At 42.6% G+C, this 27,378-nt stretch overlaps 1 long non-coding RNA gene across 1 annotated transcript in view; it reads right to left on the bottom strand.

Moving 5' to 3' along the window:
- Window positions 1-27,149, bottom strand: part of LOC113993911 — an 89,510-nt gene extending 62,361 nt beyond the window's left edge. The window contains exon 1 of the long non-coding RNA XR_003542821.2: window positions 27,092-27,149. This is a non-coding gene — a long non-coding RNA (uncharacterized LOC113993911). The remainder of the gene's footprint in view (window positions 1-27,091) is intronic.
- Window positions 27,150-27,378: the final 229 nt, after the last annotated feature.

The following is a 27,378-nucleotide window of genomic DNA, read 5'->3' as shown; positions in this document are numbered from 1 at the left end:
GCAGAGGTTTGTTCCCCGTGCCTGTGAAGGGAGCAGCCTCACTCATACAATCCATTTTCTCAACTTCATTCAAGCAGAAGAGCCCAGAAGTCTTGACATTGTGGCCTTGGCAAATATAAAATCCCCTCCCTGCCTTTGCCTTGTCCCAGGGACACTGGACTAATTTTTAACAAAAGAAACATTCTTAAAATGAATGAACCACAGAAAGAGCATCCTATTCTTCCACCTCCTAGTACTGCTGGCACATGGCACTCTGAAGGAAATAAATCCAAATAAAATTGTCATGTCATGTTATAAAGTTGCAATAACTATCAATTGCCTTAAAAATATCAGCCCATCTCCACAAGTGGTGTTTCATCTGTTCATGCAAAAAATGAATTAATGTAGAAATGAAAAGCAAGTCCTACAATTCCTACAAACACAAATGATCCATTTTGACCAAATGGGATCATTCATCTGAAAATGGGTTGCATAATCGAGGCCTTCATTTTCCATGTGGTATCACAACATATATTTCAAGTTGTCAAACAAACTGGGAAAACCACAATGAAAAACCCTGGGCATCCTGGGTGCAGTATCAGGTCTACAATCAATCAGATACTGTGGGTAGTCCTGAAATAAAAGTGCTGTTATTTCATGTCCACTCCTGCTCCTGGCAGTATCAGTAGTATAAACAATTATTTCAGATAGATTTATTTCTATTTATTGTTGCAGCACAGGGTGGGCTGTAGCTGTAGGTAATAATTCTGCCCTTAGATACAGAAGTTCCATAATGTTTTCCTTGTCCAATGATCACACAGATCATGAAGTCCATTAGAGGTCATTACATACACCAGGCAGTGTCCAGTTCTGAGTACTAATTAGATCAAACATAAATGTGCTTTTTTTAAAGTGCCTGTGTCATTTAGACAGTTTCCCTCCTGGTCTCTGAAGCTCTACCCAACTGCATCAGGAAGACAAGGTGCTCTAGTGGGAATTGGTTAGGATGGATTAAACCCATATCTGATTGATGTACAGGCTTCAGAAAATCTATTCATATTCTTCTGAAGTTCAGATTTGGGTGCAATTTTAGCAGAAATCTGAATTTCTGCTTTTAAACCCAAACTTTCCCAACCAGTCATGATTACAGACTGTTATTGGTTTGGACCCTTTCCCCGTTCTAATGATTTATTGAGGCACCCAGGGAAACAAGAATCAGCAAAAGGGAAGATTAGACAAGGCAATTGTTACACCCACTGGCAGGTGGTTGAAACACTTGTAAAATTGTAATAGAAATGTTGGGAATCAAACCCACAAAAAGCAGAACCTCAGCTGATAGAGACTAACTGGAAAAAAAACTCTGGGGGACTAAATCCAGCACAAGGAAGGACACAGAGCTGTTGGAACTCCAAGGATGGAAACTTACCCCCAGGAATGCAGGGTAGCAGCAGTCCTAGGAGGGATGCTGTGGCATGGTTTGTCTCTGGGAAGGGGCAGTGGTCACCAGGGCAGCTGATGACAGTCCTTTGAATTCTGACATTTGCCATGATGCAGGAGAAAAAAGAGTGGAATATTTACAACAGAGAAAAAACTTAGGAAAAACCTCCAGCCGAGGAGTTGCCTGGTTTGAGAGCTTTGCTGCAGATATGCAGGCAAATGACTTGAAGAGTTTATGTGCTCCACTGCTGTGTTTCTCCTGGTGACAATTTTTGGGAGCTGTCCCAGTGATCAGGGGCTGGATTTTAGGATTTTAACTTTAGAAAATCCTGGCATAAAATTCAATAGGAAGATGATTGTAAGAGCTTATGTTAGACTGTTTGCTTCCGAGTCACACCACTGCTCCAAAATCAAAGACATTCAGTTTTTAAAATGAAACATATGAATGAATGGTCCTGAATTGGGTGAATTTAAATTGCCATGATTTAAGTAAGATTTTTGCAGTAAAAGTCCTTTCTTCAGCCCTACACCTTATCTAATTATATACAGAATTCAAGTAATGCCATAAATTAGTCTTTGAAAGAGCAAATTATCTTTACAATGACAGGAAGGCAATATATAAATAAGGTCTAGATCATAAGGATCTTACATTTCTGAGGAAAATTCATAAGCAGATCTATAAAGTCAATGCAACTACACCTGCTCATAGGAAGTTTCCAAGAAAAAAGGAGTTTGTAGTCTGGCCTGAAACTATCTTAGGGACAGAAGTAGTGCTACATAATCATAAACCACACTACCATACCCTTACTTATCTTTTGTGTTGCTTCACTTGTGAGGATCCTAATAACTTCAGTGCTGTGGAATAAAGCACCACTGAATGAAAATAAGGGGATCCAAAGCAGGTCTGGGTGAAACATGTTGCTTTGCCTCTTCTCTTCCAGGTTGTTTTTACTGTTGATCAAATCCTGCTGAAGTATCAAGAAACACTTCAGGCCAATGCATTGTCACCTGAAAGAAGCCCTTCTGTCCTTCCCTACCTGCTTCCCTTCCCTGTTCCTACTCCTGAGCATTTCTTCATCCTGGCACGAGCCAGTGCAGGACATCAAGGCAAAACAGATTAGGAAACTAATCTGGCTGAAAAAAACACTTGGCAGGAAGAAAAAAGTCAAAGTTTGTCCATTTTCAGCCAAATTGGTTCTCCAAATTGTTTCCCTGTGTAGCCAATGGACAAGTCATGCTCTGCCAGCTTGAGAGATGAAGTGCTACTGGGTGGGAACAGCAGAGGTGGCCCAGGGGACAGGAAAGGATGACTGTCCCAGCTCACATCCCACTGAGCTACAGCCTCAGTGATCCAGCCTACAATGTGTCCCCAAAAACACTTGTCCTGGCCCAGCTGAGGAGAGGTGAGGGGGCTTTGGAGTCAGGGCCAGGAGCTTCTTTAGGTGGCTCCACAGTCAAGACTAAGCCCTGTGAAACAGCCTTCAAAATGGTCCCACCTTTCTCCAGAGAAACAACAAACCTCTGGTGAGACAAAAATCAAAACACAGGTTGTTTGGTTGTAGCACCTTCCTCCTTCTGCAGCGTTACTAACTACACCCCCAGGGCATGGCCTGTGTTCCAAGGACTGAGATTCCCCAGTACATGATACAAGTAATCTCCACTGATGATGATGATGATGATGATGATGGAAGAGGAGAGTACAAATCAGATAAGGAAACTCTGCCAACCTAAACTTTGTGGTTTTCAGATGCAACCTTCTTTGGCATAAACTGTGTTTAGCCACACTTCTTTAGAAACAACTGCTGCCTTCTCCAGAGTTCCCTTCATTTCTCTGTGGTTGGGGTAGTGTCACAGTTCCCTTCCAACCTTTACAGTTCAACCTCCCTCCCTTTGCAATCTCTCACCAACCATTTCTTGTACCTGTGCTCCAACATTTCGGTGTATTCACCACCTGGGTCTCTTACACTCATTTCAGAGCTGCTAAACAGCAGTGGAATTCCCTAGAAGGGAGCTGGGCTGGAGGAACGCCAAGAGTCATAGCAATAAAATAAAAATAACAACAAAAACAACAGGGTATTATAGATGTTCAACACTATTCAAGAATCACATTCTTAGTGCATGAACTGCGGCGAGTTTTGCAGCCGCCTGCACAGTCTAAAGCAACCCAACAAAAACTGTGTGTAATGCAATAAAATGGTTATTCTTATTAGCTGATGTAACAGCTTAGGGATCCCTGCCAAGGACCATGGACCTTACATGTGGTCCTTTGATAAATATCTTTGTATGTCTTGGTATTAACAAAAGCATTACCATCTGTTTACCTTGCACTAATACACATCACATTTTTGCACAAATCCTGGCTTGTGTTGCATAAGCCTCAGCTAGGCACTGTATCCATCAGAATGGGTGACAAAGGTTTAAATCAAGCAGGCCGTGTTTCAGCACGTTATTCATAAAACTAGGTCATGGGATAAATGTACTGTTGGAACACAGCTTTATACTAATTTTCCCAGTAAGATGCACCATAAATATTAACTGTCCCGAACACATACACACAGGCTCACGGCCTTGGCTCCAGGCCCTTCACATGGAAGCTGGGGAATGAGCGCTGACTTAAGGTGGTGAGAATGTGAGGAACTCCAAATGATCATCAATAATGGATTCTTTGCTGCCTCGAGCTGTTCCAGCCCAGCAGTAACACGGTGCTGCACACCCGGAGCTCAGCACCACGCTCCTGCAACACCTCTCTGGTAGGAACACAAGGCTGTGTGAGCCTTTTTGCCTTAATGTGCTGCCCCTTGAGCAACCAGGATCTTTTCAAGCAAGCTTTTAAGCTCACACAAGCCGCTGCCTCTCATTTGCAGTGCTGATGATGCGGGCTCAGGAAGGCACAGCCTCCCCTCCTCCCCCAGACGCTCCCTCACACCCACCCACCCACCATTGTGAGCTATTATCTCCCACCACAGTTTTCAGCTGGCCTGTGATATCTGAAGCAGGTACTCCTGCACTCAGCAGGGCTGCAACGCTGCGGGAACTTCCAGAAACAATAGTGTGGCAATATCTAATTATTTACAGCGGCGGCGCAAAGAAGGAGATTAAGATTATTTGCGATCATGGGTACGCATCCTTCTTTCCATTCTCATGGTATTTCCTGCCCCAGTGAAAGGAGGAAGAACCAGAAATCCACTGAGAATGTCTGTCTCTAAATTTTTTCAGTCTCAAGAAGTATAGCCAATAATAACAGTATTCAGAGTGCTTTTCCCTGATAATTTTCTATGTGCCTCACAAAGAGGGATAAGAATAATGATCCTTATTTTATAGACTATAACACGACCAACAAAAGAGCCAAGAATGGAACCCAGATAGCTTGCCCTTTCCTCTGGGCTTTGCTATTGTTTAAGGATTAGGACCCACATTCAGGATAACACCTCAACCACATGCCTGACTTCAAGCATTTGCTTAAGTCGCATTGATTTAAGCACATGCTTAAAATTAGGCATATTCTTAAATATGTTCCGTAACCGAGGCTTAAATAACCATCCAGCCTTCTGGGTGCATATTCAGATAAGACCAGATTTTATTTAAGCTCAGGAAGAGGAGGAAGAACAGACTGGGTGCAGCTGTTTTGCCCTAAAGTCATCCCAGTAGAGGTTCCCATATCGCAATTAAAAACTATATAACCTTCTTAGTTATTGCCAAGAAAGTAAGCAGAGCTAGTGGAATCTCACCAGAAGGAAAAAGCCATGATGCCAAATGTCACCCAAACTGACTGAACTTTCAAAATCACCGGCGTTTCCCAATGTTGCTTTCCCAGATTTCCCTGTGGGAGTTACGAAACCTCTCAGCAGCAGCAAAAGAAATCTCAGCACAGGGCCAACTCCCACCTGCTGGTGCCTCTGTGAAGCAGAGAAGCCTCCTGCTCACTCCAACAGTTTATTGCTATTATCCCACACGACAATGTTTAACCTACTCTTAAGTATAGTAACAAATTCTTTATGTTTACCCACACTTAATAATTCACCTCTTCTTTTGCCTAATTTTGCTCTAAATATATCTTACTTTCTGTTGATCTAACAGCCAGATATTTCTACGTCTGTCCTGATGAAGTACTTACAGAGGAGTTTTTATTGAGGCTGGGTGAAACTCAAATAATTTAATGTCTGAATTTGAAACTTTCAAACTGTTTCACAATGAAAAACTTCTCTCCCCGTTTACAGTCCTGGAATTTTTAGTCTGGGACACTCCAGTTTAAGAAGGCAATGAGTCCAATCAAGCCACTGCCCAAATGGAAGGAAAAGAATGTTTTGAAATAAACACCTTTCATATGTGCACCCAAACCTTTGTTGAGGGACATATCCCAAATTCCCATTGAGATTACAGATTGAAATTTGGGGGAAGGTAGTTTGTTGTCTCACTCACTTTCTTACTGTCAGCCACCTTATTCTGTTTATGTGTTTCCAGTCTGCCATGGAAAAAGAAAGGGATTGGAGGATTTCTCAGCTGAGTAGCCCAAATCTACTGGAGTCACAATTTAATACACCCAAAATGAGGCAAGGACGGGGCCAAATTAATGAAATATGCTCCTGTGAGTAAGCTGACAATATTTGATGACACAGAGCAGACATTGCATGTATGTTTATACATGATATGATGTATAACTGTTAATGTCTAGTCGGAGATAATAATAAACAAACCTAAGGAAACAGTCAAACCTAAATTAGACAAAGACTCCATCACGCTGGCACCATACAAGCAAAGGGACCCTCCATCCCCAGGAAGATTCTCACTGTCCACCACCAATTCCATTACATTTTCTGGCTTATGTGGAAGGTTTTTCTGGTCTTTCAGACAGCACTTTCTCTGGGCTCTTCATATCCCATATACTGTGCTCTCTAAAGGTCACCACTGAGGTTCAGACACTCTGGCAGCGTGTTACTGGAGAAGAAAAAAAATGTGCAACTCTGAGACCAAGCCAAGCTTATGTTGAAAAGTTCACTTGGCTCTTAACTGACCACAGAAGTAATCAAGAGTTAAATCTTCTGTCTCATTTGGAAGACCTACAAATGGTGTAAAGAGAGAGACATTTAAGTTATCAGCTGTAGAATAAGTAGTAAGTTAGGGTGCTGCATTAAAGACCATTGAAGTATTTCAAATGCTTGATGAAAACATGCCTTTGAGCCAATATGTATGACTTGAATAGCAGGGCAGGTTTTACAAATATTGCCTGTGTGAATACAGAATCTCAAAAACATCTCTCTTTCAGTAATGTAATCACCAAGGTGGAGGTAATGTGATCATTTCATAATAATACCTGTGATGTGTTGGCTACACGATGCAGTTCCTTTTTTTTCCACTCTTCTTTGCCTATAGATGTGAAGTGAGATATAATGAAAGACCACCTAAATGAGCACCAAGTCTATTAGACGAGACAAATTCTAGTTATCAAGACCTTTTTTTTGTAGAGACTTGGGATCAGCTGGTACATATGGCTGTGCCCCTTTTTAAACTCTGGAACAGTGCAGCTAAAACCATGGGAAACATTTATGATTTGAAAGTTAGATGCAGGTTTTAAGACTTTTGCTGCCTTTACAAAGAAAAATCAATAGTAAACTCAAAACAGAATAGTCCAGGTGAGTAAGTGGGCAGGAATATATTAATCCATGGTAAGGAATGGCAGAAAGTTTTTAACCATATCCACAGCTTGAGAAATTCCGATACCTGTAATAGAGCCGTGCTGATTTCCACCAATTAAAGAACTGGCCCTTTATTTTCTTTTTGATATGTTTTCCCCTAACACATATACAATACTTTCCCAAAGGTAAAAGCAGCTTCAAAGCATTTTTAGGGGAACATTAAAGAAAAGGAAGTTGTAACACTGACTGCCATTATTTTATCTAGGACTTTACCGCAATTAAAGAGAATATAAAATGCTGCTGCTGCCCTGGACACATACTTTGAGATTTTTCAGCCTTGGAAAAACACAGGCTCTGACTCCTTGTGTCAGAGCAAGGGCCTCGGCACATTGTCCCTGCATTACGCTTTTTGATCCTGTTAAAAAATGTTACCCTGTGCAGCTCCAGGCATCAAAGGAACGCTTGTACACACTGGGATCTGTTTCAGCCCTCGGGCAATGAGACCAAAAGACCCTTCTCATAAATTCTAATTCAAAAGTTTTTAGTTATCAAGAGGAAGTTTCCAATTGCTCTCTCACATGTGGGAAAATATGTAAGCTACTGAGAGGACCTTTTGTCTGCGACTTTAATGGGGGCAATTTGCAAGGGGGAGTGCAAAGGTTCTAATATGCAGTGTGCACAGACAGTAAGCAGGCACATACTTGGTATTTAATGAAGTTCCATGAATCATTAGCCATACGATAACCAGTGGGTTCTATAAATCACCTGCAAAGGGGTTTTTTTAGGCCAATAAGTTGAGCAGCACAGTGGCAGAGTGGAGCACCTCAAGGAGACCAGGAAGCAGGAGGAGGAAGGAAAAGCAAAAGATAAAAGGGGGGGGCACACGATGTATTATCTCTTAGCTGGCCTGCCAACCCAAAATTAAATCCTGTTGTTTTAACTTGTTGACTTCACAGGAAAACAAGGCAATAAAATGAAACTTGTCCTTATAAAAACCACAAGGATTTGCAAGAGGAAAATGTAGCTGGAAGATGACATATATTTTAGACATTTGAACTGGAAAATATGTTTGAGGGAACGTTCAATTTTCTTTCCTTCCTTTTTTTTTTTTTTTTAATTTTGTCTTTTTCTTTATTAATTCACTCTATTGATGTGAATTCCCTTCTGGAATTTCTTTCCTTTAAAAACTTAAATCAATATCTGCACAGCTATATAAGAGCTTGGTTCTTTCCAATTAGCAAAAAGGTAAATATTATTTGCCAGACAGACTCTCACAAGCGGAGGAGTTTGATGCTGTAGTATGTTCTAGTAACATATAGCTCTGTACTTAAACAGAAAAAACTGAGTTTTTGATGTAATTATGCAGGACACAAACTCCTCACTGTGTGATTAAAAAGCACAGTGGCCACGACCCTCTGCTGAAACCAAGATGCATTTGGGCTGGTCAGGAGATTCTCTCCGTTGCTAAAACACACCAAAGCAGAGCAGTGACACCTCACTCCTCCCATACTCACAAATATCCTGAGGTGCCACACAGTAAAAAGTCCCTCAGGTTAATTTCTTGTTCTTTCTTTCCTGTTTTTAGTCTCAGGAAGACACAGAGAAATATCACATTAGCGCTGGCAATGCCATGTATTAAGACAAGCAAAAAAATAAAAAAATCATATTCGGGGTTGGTACCGTGTCTTGTTCACTTCAGAAATATTTAAAATTGGGAGCCAAAACTATCCAATTCCCACCCAGTGGAAGGGCACTGGGAATAACCTTTTAACATGTTTTCATTTGCCCTTCAGTGAAAGCCAGAGCCTAAGCCAGTCAGCCTAACCCAACACAGCCCCCCCTCAGCTAATAGGATAAATTAAAATTAGGGACAACTCTGCAGCCAGAGCTGAACTCCCACATTTTGTCTGCGTTTTCCCTCTTGCTCCTGTTTGGAGATTGGTTATAAAATGCAAATGGCAGCAATCAGAGGTGTCATCCTGCCTGCCTTGCCTGCAGTATGCTGCTGGGTGAGATAAAAGGAGGTGGCAGCAGCGCTGTTAATGCCTTTACCTTTAAATACCACCAGCGCAAAGGAGTATATCCAATAGTTTCCAGCCAGTCCCTCATGATCATTTGTCCACATCACCATAAAACCACCACACAGCACACTGGCCTGGCTGTGCCCGAGAGAGGCCCCAGCACTAAAACAGCAGGGAGGTTGCAGGTAAAGAATCCAAATAAATTAGCGGAGTAGTTTGTCCAGAGAGCTCGGCTGCCTGTGCTGGGCCACGATCTAGACCCTGTTTGAGCCTCCCAATCCACCTTGGCAGGTACCAGAGCAGGGATAAAGAAGGGGAAAGATGGGAACTGGAAGAGGAACCCGGGTGTAGGAAAGCTAAAAGATAGATGATGCCATAACCATCACAAGACATACTACAAGACATAAAAGAGCCTTTTATTGTGACTGTTCTCCATCCTGAAAGTGATATGGCCAGCAGTAAAACAACAAACCCACCAGTGTGATTCCTAAGCTGAGAGCAATGTAAAAAGCCTGGTTTGAAAGAATAACTACCCCATTTTAATTCACACAAGATATTTCAAGTTAAAATGTAAAAATAGCATAACAACCCCCCAAAATTTTTATGATACTGTTTCAAAGAGCTGATTCCTATGAAACTCGAATTTTTTTAGGCATTTGATACAATTTTAAATAGCTATAGTTCATCAACACAGTTGCTACTTTTCAATTTTTAAGTTTATTGGCTGAAAATTATGCCCACTGAGTAAAGAAAGCTCTCTTCTTGGGCAGCTTTTAAAGTTGATATTCAAAGCTGAACTTTAACCTGAGGGAAATAACTATTTCATTGACTCTGGGACAGTAGGGAGGGAAGGAAGGTCTGAAAGGAGGGAAAATATTTGAGAGCAATAACACCACACAAATTGAAACTTCACAGTATTTTCACGTGTATTTCGATGGAAAACATTCAGCAGTTTTACCCAGTCCTAGTTCTGTCCACAATTCAATCAGTCTTGTCCTGTGACAATCCCTTCTCCTTTCACTGAAACAAGAGGCACTTAATCACTTAGTGCAGATAGATCGCTGGGAGGTTTAATTAAAACAACTTATTTTAAGTGATCTTAAACAAGAGGTAAATGTATTTATTGTTCTAACATTTGGAGTGGGATAGGGGAGAGCGGAGGAATAACAGCCTCTTGGTCCTTGGTGTCAGATTGCTCCTTTTATGAGCCATAAGGTAGTGATTAGGAAGCTTAGTACCTAAAAGTTTGTGTACAGCTCTGAAGGGCACTGTTAGGTTTTTTTTTCCCTGTGTTTCTAAGATTCTACTCCCCAACATCAATGCAGAGGACAGCAGTAGGTTGCATGTGAAAATGTTTATGAGCAAAGGCATTAGTAGCACCGTGTCACTTCTTTGCAGGCAGTTGGGCTCTCAGATACCTTTCTAGACTGATGATGACCTGAGATAAGATCCCCACATCCAAACACTTCCTGCTGCCAAGGGAGTTCTGATCCACCTCCAAATGTTGCAACTGCTCTGAATTTGAATTTCAGTAACCAGCAGTGTGAAGTGCCTGGATCAGAACCCCTTCTCTGTTCCATGTTTGCTAACATTTGCATTCAGACCTGGACCTGAACTTGCTAACCCTGCCCAATCCTGATTTCAGTCTTTGGTATTTCTTGCATTAAATTATTCAAACATATGCACAGAAGTAACCTAGCTTTCCAGTCATTATTCACAGAGTTCATTCACAAGCAGGTAAAGAACAGATCAGGCCATTTTTCTGTTAAAACACAGAAAAGCAGAACTCACAAGTCCAACTGACAGCAATGTCAGGACATACTAAGAAATAGGAAATATCTAATTATCCTATTATACTCAGAGACACTTAAATACAAGAATATTTTTTTTTCCAGGTGAGGTTTTCAGGCTAAGAAATCATGCTTTCTTAACTTAAGTCCATTTATTGCAAATATTTCAGTACCATACCTTGGATGCTTAAGGCATGTATTTGTGTAGGGGAATGAAAGAAGGAACATATACAGCTTCCTCCTCGGGAGAACTTCAGCTGAGATGATTGGATGAAGTATAGACCTCAAAACAACCACTTAAAAGATTTCCTACTGATTTAACTGGGAATAGGATTTCACCTTGTTAACTCATCTGGATGCTTCAGTTATTGCCAACTCTACTGTGATAATCCTCGCGGACGAGGGGAGGAACTCCGGTTTGTAGCATTTAATAACACAGCAACACAGTGGCTGGAGCTAGATTCGGTGTCTGAGTCAGTTAAAGCTTAATTTAAACACTTAAAACACTGTGTATTTTGAGTGTGGGCCAAGCCTTGTTCATGCTGAAATTATATGACACGAGCCGTGCTGAGATGTCAGCTCGAACTAAGCGCCGGAGAGCAGCGGAGCGTGAAGAAAGCCTGGACTTGTGTTAGTCCTTAGCCCAGGCTCAGCCCTGTGCCTGCCCGGGGACATCAGCCCTTGTGGCAGTGTCCTGTGGTGGGCACTGGGCAAACCAGCCAGCAGTGGGGCAGTGATGCCAGGTGGGGCAGGGTCAGTGGGGCGCGTGAGGCCGCGCTGATCCCACTGCCAGCACGGCTGCGGGTGCTCCAGCAAGGAGCCTGCATCGGGCTGTGCTGTGCTCCACCAGCACATCTGCATCCAGGTCTTTCCCTGGCTAACTCCCTTCCCTCGTGGTGCTGCATCACAGCTACGTGTGGGATCTGCAGGCTGGCAGCGTGGGGGCAAACACGGCCCACGCTCCGTCACGGCACCGGCAGCCAAGGGCACAAACCGCTGCCCAGGTGGGATCCGGTGCCATCCCGGGGAGACACCAGCTTTAAACAGTCTCCCAGTTATTGCCATTTTTGTGTTATTCCGAGACAAAAGGGGCGCTTCAGACCTGGGAGAAGTTAAAAGGTTTGCGTTAAAAATTGACTGTCTGCCTTGAAAATTATGGGGCTTGACAGATGGAGGATGAAAAGCTGCAACAGAAGAAAAACATAGGCCACCACCCTTGACACCGCTGACCACCCCGTTGCTGACAGCTTCTTCCCACAGCCTCGCTCTCTAAAGCACTTCCCACTTTAAGGAAATGTATCAGAACACAGGAGTTTATCTGCCCTGACCTCTACCCCCAAACTGAACCCTCTTTCATGTTAATTCTCTTCACAAAACCCACCGCATGTAAGGTCCCTGCGGTGCTTTGGCTTGTTTGGGCTCTCATTATTTGTTGTTGTTGGTGGTGGTTTGTTGCTGTTATCCTGTGGCAGTTAAGCTCTGATGGAGAAATCCTCGAAGCACAATAAATATGATCACTGCTTTCCACAGGTTTAAAGCACCAGCCAGGTGCCGTTATCAGAGAAGCTTTTAAGAAATAAGAACAGATGAGAATTCGAAAAGTTTCGAATCAAGGCAAAAAAATCCAGCTTCCATGATATGAAGACTGACAGGGTTCCTCTGCTGTAGAAGCATATATTTGGGCTGCCCATTTATGTGGCACCCTTCCCCAGTTACAGCTTAATAGCTCAGAAAGTATTTCAGGGCCTGATCATCTGGCACAAATATTACAAATCAGAATCTGTCTATTTTTAATTCAGCTCAGGCACCCCAAAACAAGGCAGGCATCAGGGAAATTGGCTAAAATGAGGGAAATATTACATTCATGCAGATAGTAATAGCTGGGATCACTTTTTCCAGCAGGCCACAAAGGCTCTGATGAACTATTTTAGCTCATTTCCATTCTTTTGTTGAACAAAATAATGTTCCAAACAACACCCCACACCTTTAAAAGGGAACTTAAGAAAGGCACTGTAGTGTAATTTTAAATTCATCCAACAGCTCTCCTGACGGTACCAGTGAGGTCACAGCACAGCTGAAGGAAATCCATTCTTAAATATGAATGAATGAATGCTTCTAAGGCTTTTTTTTTTTCCTTTTTCCCCAGAGCTGAATTTCTGTAGATGATTTTCCTCCTTTGCTGACACTTAGAAGATGCACACAAATCTGGGAGGAGGGGGGAGGGACCCTCACACTGAACAGGAAGAACTGAAGTAATAATTAAGATAGCAGATTGTGACACAGGAAAGGAGACTGTCATCCCTGGCTTTGCCCTAGTTTTCTGTATGACCTAGAGCTACTCCTCAAAGGGACTGGGAGCAGTAGCTGGCACCGTGGGAAGAAGCCACAAGCAGGGAGACCTGCACAGTGCCTGGGATGAATTAAACATCTCAGTGTTCTTGAAATAGCCTGCAGGCCGCTGGAAATTGTGATGTGCTGGACACGGAAGCATTTTAAACCCAAACTTTTGCTAGGGAGGGGTCTAGAAATCCCTATCCAAGTTGCACTGAACAGATGTCAGATCAGGATGTTTGCCCCAAACCCTCTCCCAAATATATACAGCTACATTTCTTCCTACCAAAAACCAAAACAAACAAAGCATAAAGCAAGCAATAACAGAAAACAGAGCAGAGTTTACTCTCACAGTCCAGGGAGATGATATGGCTGAGCTAATCTAAAGCATCCCTACTGCCCAAAGGGGACAATTCTTCACCCTTTATTCCTTTCTTACTTCCTTCTTGCTCCAGTCCCTCCTGTCTGTGCTGTGTCAGCTCTAAAGCTCATCTGACTGGGTATTGAGAGGCTCAAATCACCCACCCAGTGAAAAACTGATCCATCAAAATATAGTTTTCCGCAAGATTAGGGGGTTAAATTATCTCAGCATGTGGTCAGATGAAAGCAGGACCTGCATGAGACAGGGGGTAGGATCAGGGCTGGAGAAGGAGGGAGCTGTTGGAGAAGGCAGCCTGTGCCTCTGATACAGGGGATGCCACACAGATTTTATTCCCACCTTTAACTCAGGTTTGTTCAAACCCAGCCATGGATCTACTGGAACAAGGCTCCTAAACTTTTATTTTTATTGTGTTTTCCTCTACACCCCCCGTGCCAACGCATCACTACCCCTCTCCAGCTTCCCTGTCCAAACTAAGGGAGAAGTTGCCACATTGCACATGGGAACATCAGTGGTTGTAAGTGCAGCAGGCAGCAAAAAACAGACACCTGTGGCAGAAGTAGCTGTCCCTGACCCTCAGAGCCTGGTCCCACCTCATGACACAGTGCCATGGTCCATATTTCTCACAGGGCCTGATGGAGAGGCTGGAAAGCTCATCTTTTCCATCGCAGATATGCCCAAGCTGATGATCAAAATCACATCCTGACTCTCTCTCAGTCCCATCTGGAGCAGAGAGAGAACTTCTGCGTGCTATCCAACAATTGTTTCTTTCCCAGTCCTTGATGTAGGGACTAGAACTCCAGTGTCCCCACCTTTCTCCCCCCAATAAATGCCATCACCACAAGGTTACATACAACTGTTATTTGAAATAAATCTGCTTCCCAGATTAAAAACTGGCTCACTGGGCTGTGGGCCGAAGGCAGGAGTTTAGGTATAGAAACATAGGTCTTGAGGGAGTTTAAGTCAGGCTGCAACTAAACAGGGGTTTTGAGAATTTAAATTTTAAGCTCGTGGAGGAAACAGAGCATTTAGACACCTGGGCTGTCCACCCTGCCAATCTACAACTTTGTTATACAACAGAAGAGGAATCTGACTCCTTTTGTTTCTCAAAGCAATTATTGTCACTGTGATTTTACCCCTTAGAAGGACACAGTGCTTAAGGAACGATGTTTACACATGCAAAAGGGATTCTTTTCTTTAAAGAAACAGCATAAAAAAAAAAAAAATCATTGCTGTTCAGCACAACATGTCATTTGGACACGGGACCACCAGGGTGATGGGGCTGTTTTCCCCCTCCATTCATCCATTTTTAAATCCATATCTTGCTATGAAATGACCAGATGCTATTACCACTTCAGTGGATTTGTAAGGAAACCGTGATTCATTCTTAGCAGTAAGTTAACATAAACACATGCAATTGCCTTCAATCTGCTTCCCAAGCCCTAAGAGGGCTCAGAGAATAAAAAAAGATGTTTTTGCAGAGGATTCTTCTGGTTGCATACCCATAACAATGATCTAATTTAAACATGGATGCCAGTTGCTTGTAGCTGAATACCTAATGTGGCTTTTGCCATGGTATTAATAGTGGTATAGATGTGAAATAATTACACCAGGTAGCAATGAAGATAGAACTCCTCATTAACTGAAGCCTGGAGGAGGTAGGTAGTTTTATACCTATATTCAGAGAAATAATTGAAGCATAAGCTTAGCCTAAGTTAGTGAAAGAATGACATAAATGATAAGAAATCTCCTGAATCCTGACCACAAGACAATTTTATCCCCAACACGTTCTAAACTGAAGACAATAGGAAATAAAAAAAAAAAGTAGAAGCTGTTATTCAGAGGAGCACTGGAACAAGCAGACCTTTTCTAAACCATTTTAACTTCTGTAATCATTGCAATGTCTAATTCATGCTCTTTTATGTGCACTTAAAGGACTTAGGTGCCTTTATTTGTGGTCAAAGCCTGGGACATCCTATCCAGTCTGTTTAATCCTGGCACTTGGAAGTTTCCTGCACGGCCTTGGTCAATTCATGTTATCACTCAGTCCCCTACCTCTGCAAATGAGCTTAATAACACCATTTACTCCCTCCATTGCACCTTTTAGATTATTCATGAATTTTTCAGGGTAAGAAAACATCTGCCATATGGCAGCAAGCACCAAAGAGCCCTGTCTTTAACTGCAGGCTCGAGGCTTTTCTATGGCACAGAAAACTGTGACTTAGAATAGCTGTCTTGGGGTGGTGATAATTTTTCTGCCACAGCCACCAGAAGTGGAGACAACTGGTAATCACTGTGTCAGAAGCTGCAGATGAATGAAAAGCCGTTTTACTGGTGGATATATTCAACGAGACACTCTCTGAAGATCTCTTTCTCAGAGCTCTGCTGCGTGCTGGGGCCAAAACCCAAGAGAAAAGGATTCTAAAGTAGGTGGCTGAGACGTTCCTCTGTAACGGTGAAAAACAACAGAGGGAGACTTGATTCTGGATCACCCATCTCCCAGGTAACTGGTCCAACCAGCACCAGATCATTCTTCAGCCTTTTTTTTTTTTTTTTTGCTTTTTTTAATGAAAAAATCCAAAACATCTTGATTTTGTCCTGTTAAAGAACAGAATACTTTTTGAAGCTTTAAAACTTTGGCAGGATGGAAAAAAATCCACCTCGCCTCATCTCTTAATTACAACTAAAACTCCCTAACACAGTCCAAGCCTAAAACCCCTTGTGTTTGTGCCTGGCCACTGGAAATATCACAGGTATGAAAAAATTTCATGCAATTATGTGATTCAGGGCACTTCCCAGACTTTTGCTCTTTTCTCTTAATTGTCAGGTTCTGTTCAAATACATGAAGTCTGTAGCTCTTTCCTTTGTATGAATAGCTTTCTCAATCCCCATACAACTTAATATTCTGTTACCCTATTAAGCTAGCCATGCAGAAAACGGTTTCTGGCCAAATAATAGGAATAGCAAACGTATGAACTCTATACCTCAATGAGGTGTTAACTTCAAAGCCTTGTTATTTGGGAGTTGGGGCCATTTAAATGCTGACATTATTAGGCAAGGAAGTCTAAGAAACAAGCACTCAGTGGGAGTCAAAGATCTTTTTAAAAAGCATTTTCTTTATGCTCATCACACCCCAATTCATTTAGGATGGGCTCCTGTTCTATGCCTACACGTTTCCTAATTAAGACTTCTTTCCTTGCCACAATGTTTAGGTTAGAAGGAATCTGAGGCTCTCCGTGTACCCCCCTCATGATTGGCATATTTTTTTCTTTCCCCTCTCCCATCTCCTTGGTTGTAATTACATTACAGTGGCTTATCTCTCCATCAAAGGATGGGTAAGTGGTGCCTTTATAAACCTGCTCTGAGCAGCTGTTGGCCAGTCAGGGAACACTGAGACCTGACCAGAGCTACACTCTCCCCAAAGGGCTTATCTATATTGTGCCTCATTCAATGCAATGTGAATCGGTGTAGACAAGAACAAATAGCATTCAGCACATGTCAGCTAAGTGCAGTTTTAGCCTGGCCTCATCAGTGTTTAGTCATGATTAGCTGACGTGCACAGTTTATTGTGGTCTTCACCAGCCAACATATTGTGACCAGTATTACGTCAAGTGCTCAGTTGCCCAAAATTACATTCAGACACGATTAAATCCTTCCATTTGTATGGCTGTGCGGGGACTCAGCAACAGGAATTTGGCTCTTTGAGACCTGAGACATCCAGGTTTGAGCTTGATTCTTGTCAAACAATGATGCAAAGTGTCTGGACTATCTGCTCACAGCAAGGCACGGCTGTTACACGTGTAGGTATCTCAGACTGGCTGTAAACCAGGTCTGAGTGCTGAAAGCAATGAGGTCAGAGTACCACAGGCTTCAGCTGTCAAAGAGGCAAATATTTGCTCATGGTTTCACGCAGGGAATACCATTTGTAGATCACCCAAAGCCCGAGGTGTTGCAGCTTTCCTGCTGCAAAAGCCACATCAGCTAAAGCATCACTGCAGTGTCACATCTGACTGCAGCTCAGGGACAGCCCAGGTGCTGACGGGGGCACTGCCATAAACTGTCACAGTCCTTCTGGGAGAAAAAGTGGTATTTATATTCTCAGTATTAAGAAATATTACTCCTTTTTCCCCTTAAGTTCTTGCATCAGAAGCATTTAAATAAGGTCTGCACATATGCCCTGAACGAGCCCTACTTTTGCAGCAGCAGTTCCACACAGACTCCTTCAGAGGTCTCGTTGGAACTGCCCATTCACGTGCATGAGATCAGCTTCGTGTTTTCCCCCATTCAAGCACAGTTCCAGCTTCAGTTCCAAAAGTAATATACTCTTGGTAAAACTCTGCTGATACTAAAGTACTCAGAATCTTTCTGTGTACTCAGCATCTTTCTATAAGGGAACATCCACATCCAACTCATCAAAAATAACCTATTTTTTGTTTTTTTTTTTTTCCTACTTCTTTGAATTCTTTCTAGAAATCCCACGTATGGATGGCACCAGGTGAATGTCAGAAATCATAACACATGTATTTCTCTGTCCCAAGGATTTCACGGAGGCCACCAGAGTAGGCAGTCGACAGCTTTTCAGCTGGGGTCAGGAGCCCACTGTTCCACTTTTGCACCCTATAACAACGTAGCCAATGTATGTATTATCCACTTGAGAAAGGAAAATGTCCTGTGGGTCCTTCTGCATCTGCTGAGCTTGCACGTTATGGGGTCGGTGGAAGATCACCTCTTCTGATGGTGCCCGCTCCTCCTGATGCAGAGACACGTGGTTTGGGAACAAAGGGCATTATTCAGCCCCTGGGAGCAGAACACTGGTATCTATGTTTCAGAGGCTATTTGAAGCTTGAGATTTTTAGGGGTCAGCAGCCTCCCCCACCCCTCTGCTCGTTTTTGCCGGCACCCCTTGGGCAGGACAGCCACAAGGGGAACAGTCTTTTTTGAGGCCTGGGGATCCTCAGGCTCCCAGAACTGGCAGTTACTGTGTGCAGGAAAGTTCTGAGTCGTGTACAGTCGAGGCCACATCTGCTGTGAAACGTATTTACCGTGAGCACCCCGACCACATTGAGGCAATGTTTAAAAGCTACAATATTTTCAGCCAGAACACCATGAATCAGTCATCTGCTCTCTACATTTTTTTTTTCCTTCCTAGCACAGCAGATTGCTGAAATATCCATGCATACATTTTCTTTCATAATCTTCCTCTTCCTCCCGGCCTGCATCTGAGGAGCAGGAAAGCGTAACATGCAAACCCAGAAATATTTGTTATATTTGGATGTCCGACTGCAGCTCCCAGTTGTGGTATGGCTGGATGATTCCAGGCAAAGAGAAACAAGCTGTTCACCAAAGTTCAAATCTGGCACCCATTCTCCTATTGCTTATTTTGGTACAAAGCAGGAATTTCTCCTCTCTAGTCAGTGGGGTTGTACCACGGGGGTAAATTAGAGGAGAGGCAACTCTGCAGTGTGTAATAAACAGCAGTGAGAAAATAGAACCCTGCGGGAGGTGAATATGAATTGGGTAATTTGAGAAAAGTAAAACAGCCTACAGGGATAAACCAAAGATATTTTGTTAAAAACAAATAAGACCAAAACTGCCCTTACTTGGTTTAAGACTATCAGGTTTAAAACCTGATGAATTCCACAAACTTTTGAATTATCAGGTAAGGAGCCTAATGGGCTTTTCCTGCTAATGTGCTGAGCAACTTCACCCTCCTCTGTCATTGCCCAGTGGAGGGCAGGATCCCTGAAACCTGTGCATGGATAAGGTGCCAGTTGTTCCAGTGGTTTGGAAAAGTAGACATTGGGAAAAGAGTCACAAGACGACCCGAAAAATATAAAATCAGGCATCAACCTAACAAGGAGAAGGTCAGGGGAAAATAAATATGGGAAACAGAAAATGCAGTAGGCAGATCATCAGCATAGCTGCCATAGGTGTTCCTGGAATTTGGAGTGAAACAGCATTAGATTAAAAAGACAAGACTGCATTTTAGTTATTAAGTATTAGGCCCTGTCTCCTCCTCACTTCATTATTGAAGGTTGGGATATTTTATTATAAGGAGTCTCAGGCTGCCTCCTTCAGATCAAGGTTATGCTCCTGTTATTATTTGAGGTATCATCAACTTACCAAGTGTTTTAGAAGAAATGTTAAAATCAGTGTGATATATTTTTCCTAAATATCTGCTTTACTTCTGACAGGAGTTAATCCAAGGAAGTTCTGTATTTTGCATTCCAGGGTGGGTAACAAAGGTGATCACGAAGTATCATCACAGGAAGGATTTCAGGGTTTATAAACTCTGGTGTGATTATTCCCATTTTATAGAGGCAAAGGGAAAGCTTTTTTTCCTGCCTATGGCTGTAAACAGAGACTCCAAGAAAGTCATCATTAAGCAGACTGCTCTTTAAACACTGCTAATGCCTTGTCATTAGCTCAGGCTTCCTCCCAGAAGATGTAGGTGTTTAAACAGCCAGTTAGGACTCATTTTAGCTGTGTTTTTAAATGTGCCTGCCTCTGCAGCCCGGGCACACCACCTCTCCAGCACCACAGAGAGCACATTTACACTTGTACACTGCTCATTTACCAGAGAACTTATTGGAAGAAGAGGCATCTTTTCAGTGTCACAATTGTTTCCATACTGTTGCTGAGCTCGCTAGAAGGGTCAAATCAGTGAGGAAAAAAATATAAATTAAGGATAGGCTGGGTTTTTTACAGACTGTCTCATCCTGGTTTGAACTGATTTTTTCCTCTTGCAGAGTCCTGTCCCCAACAGTGCCTCCTGTCGTCAAGGGTTGCACTGAACTGCACTATCAGCAAACCTTCAAGCTTTACAAAATAAAAAAAAAGAGAACATGAATTAGCTGAAATAAAAGACCTTGGCCAGATTGCTTTGTTGGATAAAGCACCTTTGTTGTAAGTATGTGGGAAAGGAGAGTCCGACCACAGCTCATCCAGATTCCTTAGACACACACGCCCAGTGATATGTATTTGTGAATATTTTCCACATTTGTATCTGCTAACCAAAGTAACCAGTTTTTACTTGTTTAATTACTGCTGAAGAAAGAGGAACTGTCAGTGCTTTAAGAGTTATGCCAAAGCACAGGGTGGGTTCTCTCTGATTCATATGCTGCATGGCTACAGAAACCAAGACCCAGCATCAGGAATGCCAGGCAGTTAAAAAAGCAGCAGTTCAGCTCTACAACATATTTTTTAATCTAACTCCCTCATTAAATTAATGTTATTCCTAACTTTCCCAGCAATTTAGCAGTATATCAGCCGTTTTATCAAAACACAAGGAAACAGGAAGACCTTTGGGGGGTAAAAGTATGGGACCTAACAGACTGTGTTATGCTAATGAAGTTTTATTCCTTTTATTTTCCAAACACACTAAATGAATAAAAGCCATCCCAGCACTAACTCTCTCTTTAGCTTCATTGGTACATGACATTACCACAGGAAGTAGATTAAATAAATGCAGATGATATTTTCTTTCAAAATGGAAAAAAATCCTTCGTACTTTGCACACAGAAAGGCAGGAAGATGACCTATAAGACTTTCTGAAAATCACCACCTCTAAAAAAAACCCCTTGAATCCTCACAGTCCAGAAAATTAGTAAGAAACTTGGCAGAATTTGGTCCTTCCATTCCTAATGAAGACATGAGTTGATGGAATAAGGTAAGGATGCCAACTGCCTCCTCTATAGATCCAGAAACCAGTCTTAAATCTCACAGGAAGAGAGGGAGGCGAGATATAATAAGGAAGAAAATTTGGGGTATTATTCCATGGATATTTGAGTGGATCAGTATCAGTGTGGAAAATGTGCTCTAGTAAAGCTCATTACCACCATAATCACATCTGCACCTGGCTTTGTGAGGATCTACACCACGTCATGAGGAGACACACAGGAAAGCAGACACTTCCAGGTGCACATGAAAGCTGTGTTCAGCCTTGACCTGAGTTTGCATGGTGATCCTGAACCCTCCCAGGGGCCTGAAATTCCTGCCCATCCATATTATTCCCATGCTTGTTATCTCTGTCTGTTATGAGATTACAGTGTTGAACCTCTTTGCTCAGTTTTTCCATCTGCAAAACGCAGAGAGTAATATTTACTGCTCTTGCAGAAGAGTTTTAGGATTAGAGAGACGAGAGCGATGCCTCTCACCATGATCAGAGCGGGAAAAACCCTGGACAGATGCATAAAACAAAGCCTAGATTTTGGTGTGGGATGGCCACTGCTTCCTGCACTGCGGAATGAAGGACTGACTGGTGGGCAGGAAAAGACAGACACTTCTCCCGGGACCTGCGAAAGTAGCTGTCTAAACCTGGAGATTTCACATCTAGAACCACACATTTGACACCCCTTTATGAGCCCTCCTGCAATTTACTCGTCACGGTCTCCAAGACAGGCAAATTAACTTAATTACAACCATCACACGCTCGGGAAAACCGGGACACGGCAAAGAAGCAGCTCGTTGTCACCGCCGGCCCTGCGGCTCCGACCTTTCCGACGGGTAAATCGCCCGTCGGAAAACACCACTTGGGGTTTTGAGTTTCCCAACGTGGGATCCAACCCAACAGCCGAGTGCCCCTGAGGTTACTCAGAGGTAACCCGGGCTCGGTTTTATTTGCTTTGAGTGAAATCACGCCGCCGAAACGCCGGTAAAGAGAGAAGGGTTTAGTTCTGCGGACCTTGCACCTTGCAAGTTCAAGTAGGCCGTCTAGACGGGGTGTTTTACGCTGTGCTGACATGTATATAGAGTAACAGCTGAAGCAAGAAGCCTCATATACCCATGATTCGAGGAGGAACAAGAAGGGCACTGTTCAGGTATGTTTGTTGTGCCCTCAGACACATTGGTGGTGCCAGGACGGGTTTCCCGGGGCCAGGTTCTAAATGCAGTTGTGCCCTTGCGAGTTTGAAGTGACTCCCCTGGACTCCCCAGGTCTTCCCGTTACCTGTGCAATTAGGGATGAAATGATGTTGTGTTCACAACTGGTAATCACATTGTGAACAGCACAATGTGATTAATACTATTTCTGCAGTAACTGCAGTTATTGGGGGCTGCATTACTCACTGTTCACAGGACAAGTGATGTTCGCTGCTAAACTCACAGTCAGGGAGCTGGGGAATACCCAGCAACAAGTGAAGCCAATATTAGAGAAGCAAAACAAGTTTTGGAAGCGACTTCTGCTTAGTAACAACTCCTACCCAGTGCGGTAGAAAAACTGCACTGTCAGTGGTGAGGAATGATTAGGGAACTTTCACCAGCAGAGAGGTTGTCCCAGAGAAAACTGCAGAGGAGAATGCAGACGTTTTTCTGCCCTGAGCAGGACAGGTTTTGAAGGTTTTGCGCAAGGCTTGAAACAATTTCCAATGCTAAATGTTGACGAGGCTTTCAGACAGTCCTGTGATGTCGGGATGTGAAGACCAAATGAGATTCCGTTTACACAAGGAAAATGAATATTTAAATAAAAAGCAGCCACCATCAAAAATGTTTTAAAAAAATGCTGTTTTGGTTAATGCAACATACTGTATTTCTGCCAAGAAAGGCAGTTCCTGATCAGGACATGCCGCGTTTTCCTCCGGAGATTTTGCAGGCAGGGTGGTCTTCCATGAGGGACGGGAAAGGGCTTAGTTAACATTACACATCCTTCATATATGCAGGCTGGTAGATGTAAGGCATTACAGCTGTGCAGTTTGTCACCAAAAACTGAGCTGAAAGGAGTCTAAATACAGGGGTCCAACAGGAATATGGCCTAGTCGCTCCCAACGCCTTTTATTCTCGCTCTTCATAATAAAGTAACTTTTCCTGTGTTTGTGCAGCCAGATCTACTTGGTCTTTAGAGAGATCAGATGGTAAAGACAGAAAAAAAAGGGGATAATGCATAAACACCGTAACAAGTGATTTATTATTTTCCCATAGACTACCAAAGAAGCCTGCAGTCCCATTATGCTACACTGTGTTTATTTTGATAGGAAAAAGCTTTGGCACTGGAAGGAATGCGCTTTGTACCACAGAGAACAAAATCCATTTTGGAGGCAGGAGCTGCTCTGAAGGCCTCAGCTTTCCTTTCTTTACAGATGCCTGTTGAAATCACCTATATGTAAAGGAGGGGAATGGCTGGCAAATCAAGTTGACTTCAGCGAGACAACATATTGCTTCTATTTAAGAAAGCATCCTCCATCAGTGCATGTTTAAACCCAGTGAGACCTGAGCACATGCCTGAAGTTAAACATATGCTGAAGTCTTTTCCTGAAACAGATACATGTGAGGAAACACTTATCAGCTGGAATATGGAATTCATTCTCTGGTTCATCCCCTCTTTTCCTCCTAGAATTTCTAGAGTTTGTAACGCAAAGAATCCATCTAAGTTAACAGGGAGATGTTTATGTAATTATACATCTACAGCAGGTACAAAGAACCCATTTTAATTTCATAAACAGGAGAGGTTTGGATGATCACTTTCCAGGTTAAACAATTTACTAAGACCACTTGTTTTTATATTGACTGATCCTTGAAAGATCTGCAAGATGGAAATTTTATGTCTCTCTGAGAAGGAAGCAAAGTAATCAAGCCACAGTGTCTCACAGACACTAATTCCAAGGAAACAGTTATGTCACCTATCATCCATATTATTAATGTTATTAGTAGTAGTGTTTTCCATCCTGTGTAAGGCAAGCATTTGAAACAGGGCATGGATATAAAATCATTATACCATTAGAACCTCTACTTCTTTGACTAAGACAAAGAGAACTTGGGAAATCTGTTTCTCAGATTTCTTAAATTCCAAAGGTTTTAGCTGTAAAAATTCAGCTCACGCAAAAAGGAATCATTTAGGAAAAGATGCCATCATGTTTCTTAACCTCAGCCAAAGCTTATTCTGAAAGAATTTCCACTGAAATAAATGGGATTGTTCATGAAGTTGATTCTCTTCAGCATACATAGAAGTGAAAGAATGTTGCACGAGGCATTTTCCTACTCCCTTATTCCCAAGTTACAATGCAGTCAAAATGGCCACTTCGATTTTCAGGAAGCAGCAGGCTCTCAGTGATGCTCCACAAGCTCCATCTCCATCAGAAAGTGGGATGTGACTGAGCACCTCTAAGAGCCCGGTTGGACTCACTGCCCCAGGCCGTGGCTAACTCCAGTCAGGAGCTTGTGACCCTTCACATTCCTGCAGAGGTTGTGTCCCCCCCCCCCCCCTCCCTTCCACTTCCTCGGATTTGCCACATCTTTTGGCAGAACGTCCTTCCAGCTGGAGGTTTAAGAGGAATGAATGAAGTGGTTGGGACAGACAGGAAGAGAGACCTGAATCAGCAGCAGCTGAGGCAGCACATCTGACCACACACTGAACCTGAGTGGCGGTGCTGAGCCACTGGAAACACGGGCTGGAAAACCTGTGTGGGATCCAGCTCAGGGCACCAGCAAACAAAGCTGCTTTTCCCACACATTACTGTGGTCAGCACCTAAGAGGAGGAGGAGGAGGAATATACGGCCCCATCACAAACTGGGATGAGTCTGTTTGAAGCTGGGGCATCCCTGCACCGTGTGGTCACAAATATATGGAGAGAGTAAGGATTTATAGCTTCTACGCAACAGTAGGATTATAAACCCGAGTGTTCAGCAGTTACACCACGATTTTGCTCAGCTGTGAACCCTAATTCAGTCCCTTCCTGGCAGCCTTTGAGACATAACAAAATCTCATTATTTTCTGGCTCACCCTGTCTCCATGAGGGACGTACCAGGCTCATGCCATAATTACCTCCATAATCCACACTCGGCCCTTTGGCACCTCAGGCCCACTCTTTCAAATCTGTGAGCTCATTACTCTGCCAGGTGTTTATTCTGCACACAGGACAGAAAAGCCCAAAATCTTCTTGTCACTGCACAAGAATAACCTGCTTTTAGAACCGTATAAGGTATATATTTATACCAGATGGCCTACTTGACACCAAAACCCGTGAAAATCTATCATGAATTTCTTTCTAAAATGCCTGAATTGCTGGGGGTTGCACCAAGCAATCAGTCCCAAAATTCTGAAATTAAACAACTAAAAGGTCTGTGTTACAAAAATAACACATGGTGATATCAGAGAAATGAACCACAGCTACAACCTGCTCACCTCGAAAAGTTCTTGGTGAAGTATTCCTATAATGCAAAAACACTCAAAAAGAGCACGTTCATCAAAATTTCCTGGAGGAAAACTCTCAAAATGCTACAGAAAATGCCAATATTTTGGGATAGTCATTCCAAACATAAGACAGAGAATATGAAGGACTATTACAGAGTGGAATTTATGCTACTTAAAAAAATCATTACCTTTTGAGGTATATGCATCTCATTTATATATTTATTTCATTTACCACGTGGTGTTTTGTTGTGCTATTTCAGAAAACTAAATTTGATACATAGTTCCTGCAATACAATTTTCCCCTCTAAATAATATATTTAAAAGAAGTTGCTGAGACTGCTGTCATTATTAAATGAATGAAGTAATTTCATGCTGAAAAACATTCTTATAAGGAAGATATCCAAATATTAGTATTTGGTGGGAATGGTTAATGCTAACTTTCTGCTGCACTAACTGATCTGAAATAGCAGATAAAACCAACCCAAAATGACCTGATTTAGTTTCCCCCCCTTTTTTTTTCCTAAAGGGTGGAAATTTTCGTTTTTGCTTTTTTCCCTGACTCATGAAAGGCACCAGACAGTGATGTGGATGATGTGGTGAAAGCTGTGAAAGAAAAAATTCTGCTTAAGTCAAGGAGTAGGGGAAGTGGTCACTCTGCGAGGTCATTTTCCTGTGAGACTCTGTGACAGCTGGAGGAAATTAACCAAAATATCTGCATTCCAGAGAGGTATAAAAAGAAGAAAGAAAGGGAAAGAAGGGGTCAAATGTCTTGTGGAAACCTGTAGGAACGGCAATGGCATTTTCTATATGGGGTTGCTCAATCTGGTTGCCTGACAAAATTCTACAAAAATAGGAGGAGATTTTTAAAGTCTCCGAGGGTAGTGAGGCAGCCAGCTCCCTTAAAAGTCAGCAGGACGTTCATTAAACTTGAACAGATTAGCTGGATTGGATCTTTTCTCTGATGCTGGCACAGGGACCACACAGAAATCCTATTCCCAACACTTTATTACCATTTAAAGCTTTACAGGTCAGTCACACTTCCAGACTGGAAGAGCTGGGAAGACAGCAGTAATACCCAGGTAATCAGAGGGATTCTTTGATTTCCATGTTTATGTTCCAAGGAAATAGCCAGTGAATGCCAAATTTGCTTCTACACTAGTTCTGAATCCCCAGCACTGTTTTTGCTTTGCAATAAAGTAAAACCAGAATTTTTCGAACATTTTAAAAATTGATTTGTGTTCTTTTAAAAAAAATCCCATGGGCTTTCATGTCAGGTGGCTCTGTTTTTCCCTGGTCAGAAACAAACTTGAACTTTAAAGTCTGAATCCTGTAAAAATGAGTGTATTTTTGTGAAACATTTTGACTCCACTGAAGCTGAATATTAATGGAAACCATACCTTCCTCCTTCAGAACACTTCCATCCCCGTGGATCTTCTGGTCATTTCAGACTCCTCTGCAAAGGAAAAACAGAAAACAAAGTTGCTTTGAGATGAAGCAGCTTGGTGTTGTAATTTCAGGCAGTGACAGGAGAAATCAATTCATGTATGAGGGATTCTGGGGTAACAAAACTCTGCCCAAGTCCATCTGCAGCCCCATGTTCAGGGGCTCCCTCAGTGTGGATACAACAGAAGGACTCAGGCAGGACTCAGGAGATGACATCCACAAGTGGAAGCACATTAAAGGG

Source organism: Pipra filicauda, unplaced genomic scaffold (genome assembly GCF_003945595.2).
Source record: "Pipra filicauda isolate LSUMZ 115617 unplaced genomic scaffold, ASM394559v2 scaffold45_size4122338_pilon, whole genome shotgun sequence".
Taxonomy (NCBI): domain Eukaryota; kingdom Metazoa; phylum Chordata; class Aves; order Passeriformes; family Pipridae; genus Pipra; species Pipra filicauda.
The sequence above is the reverse complement of the archived record's forward strand: the minus strand, read 5'-3'. Positions and strand labels throughout refer to the sequence as shown.